The 2566-nt window shown below is 45.7% G+C and overlaps 1 pseudogene; it reads right to left on the bottom strand.

The window, feature by feature from the left end:
- Positions 1-801: 801 nt before the first annotated feature.
- Positions 802-1032, bottom strand: LOC141145871 (small nuclear ribonucleoprotein F pseudogene; annotated as a pseudogene).
- Positions 1033-2566: the final 1534 nt, after the last annotated feature.

Below are 2566 nucleotides of genomic sequence, written 5' to 3'. Positions count from 1 at the left end.
TTTTCATGAAGCATTTAGGCTCCCTGCCCTTCATCCCCTCAGGAAAGCTGATGAAATATAAATTATTGGAGTGAAGGACGTCCTCTAGATCACTCAATTTAGCAGAATTATCTGCAAGATGTTATTGAGTAGAGTTGGGCAGTACACCCCCGGGTTCGGTATTGCCAGAACTCTAGAACATTGCAAAAGTTCTGACTCGAACCGCGAGCCCTATTAAAGTCTATAGGACCCAAACTTGAAAAATCAAAGTGCCCATTTTGATGGCTTATATGCAAGTTATTGGCCATAAAAACAGGTATGGGGGCAGGAGTACTGACCTGCGGGACATGTATCAATGCAAAAATGTTAAATAAAAGAGATCATTTTTAAAGGAACAGTGATTTTAATGATGCTTAATGTGAAACAATAAAAAGTGAAAAATTCCTTTAAATATAGTGCCTGGGGGTCCCCTTACTCTGCCTGTAAAGTAGCGCATTTGTATCATGTGCAGAATCTACTGCAGCAAAACTGACATATATAAAGAAAAAAAATACATTTAATTACATTTTTTTGCAAGCTTTCTTTATTTGTAAACAACAGCTTGGGGAGCCAGTCTGTATGATGAGGCCACAATTTAGTGCACTTGGAACAAGATTAGAGATTTTTTGAATAAATGCTGGTGTCTCTTTCACAGACTTTGGATAGAAGTAACAGGTGCGGAAAAATTTGACTTTGGGTGTTGGGGGAAGTTTCAAAATAAATTTACAAAACTAATTTGGAAATGGCTTTATTCTTTCATCTCGCCATCTTCTTCCTCCTCTTCTACTCCTCATATACAGTATACAAAACATTATTACACCTTATTAGAACTTCTCCAAGATGTCCAGACAATGCCCCATCAATATACTCTTCTGTATTTTCGAGGTGCATGTTCATGTAGCCATCCACATAGACCAGGTATCCCTTGTATTCCATACCCCACTTCAGTTTCACCATTATTGACATACCAGTAAGGCCATTAAGGAATGGCTTTGGGTTTAGTGGCAAACTCATTCTGCCGTCAAAGCCGCCATTGATCTACAGACTAGTGAAAGGAAGAAAAAACTTCCCAGCGGAATGCTCCGCGAATACACCGCCAGAGAGAGCAGGAAATGGCTAGAGGTACTCTTGATGAAAGCAAGAATTAGCCGTTTTTTTTTTCTTTTTTAATTGAAAGTATATGCACCTGTCAAACAGGTGTGGAAAAATTGGGTGTTGGTGGTGCCTTAACACAGTAACAATATATAGGTAGACTTAATGAAATCAAGAATTGGCCTTGCTTTAAAAAATTAAAGTTATATGCACCAGGTGCGGAAAAAATTGGTCCCTGAGTGTTGTGTCCATGAAACCAATACCAAAAAACGACTTCAAGATTAAATCAACACCCGCAAAGCTAGGCAGCCTAGACAGTCTTGCAGAGATTCCAGAGCCCAAAAACATTTAATCAGCGACATCGCAATCAGGGGCTTGATAGCTGCTGCTAGTCCAGGACTAGGGATGGGCTGAACACCCCCCGGTTCGGTTCGCATCCAGAACATGCGAACAAACCAAAAGTTTGCGCGAACATTCAAACACCATTAAAGTCTATGGGACTCGAACGTGATAAATCAAAAGTGCAAATTTTAAAGGCTTATGCCGCGTACACACGATCGGACTTTATGGCATACTTGGTCCGGCACACTTTCCGACGGTTTTTGTCCGCCAGGTGCACCAGACTTTAAAATGGACGGACTTGCCCACACACAACCGGACTTTCCGGCGGGCTAAATCCGCCCGTCTTTCCGACGGACTTTCGCCGGAGTTACGGCGGACTTTCAGAATGAACGGACTTGCCCACACATGGACAAGTCCATTCATTTTGAACATGACTCAGGTACGACGGGACTAGAAAAGGAAGTCAATCTTGCCGCTTTTATCGACGAGATTGACACCTTGCGAGCCCCGTCGCGGGGCATACCAGGCCCTTAGGTCTGGTATGGATTATAAAGGGAACCCCCTACACTGAAAAAATGGCATGGGGTCCCCCCTAAAAGCCATACCAGACCCCGACCCGAGCACGCAGCCCGGCCGGTCAGGCAAGGGGGTGGGGACGAGCGCCCCCCCTCCTGAACCATACCAGGCCGCATGCCCTCAACATGGGGGGGTGCCTTGGGGGAGGAGGGCCCTGCGGGGCCCCCCCACCCCAAAGCACCTTGTCTCCATGTTGATGAGGACAAGGGCCTCTTCCCGACAACCCTGGCCGTTGGTTGTCAGGGTCTGCGGACGGGGGGGCTTATCGGAATCCGGGAACCCCCTATAATAAGAGGGCCCCCAGATCCCGGCCCCCCACCCTATGTGAATGAGTATGGGGTACATGGTACCCCTACCCATTCACCAAGGGAAAAAGCGTCAATAATAAAACACACTACACAAGTTTTTAAAATAATTTATTAAATGGCTTTGGGGGTCTTCTTCCGGCTTCGGAAGAAGCCCAGGGACTGTGACATTCATAAGGGGGCGGGGTCTCCGCCTATATAAGTCACAACGGAGCGCTCAGAAAGCAGTCCAG

Source organism: Aquarana catesbeiana, linkage group LG05, assembly GCF_042186555.1.
Source record: "Aquarana catesbeiana isolate 2022-GZ linkage group LG05, ASM4218655v1, whole genome shotgun sequence".
Classification (NCBI taxonomy): domain Eukaryota; kingdom Metazoa; phylum Chordata; class Amphibia; order Anura; family Ranidae; genus Aquarana; species Aquarana catesbeiana.
This window is presented reverse-complemented; position numbering and strand designations above follow the sequence as displayed.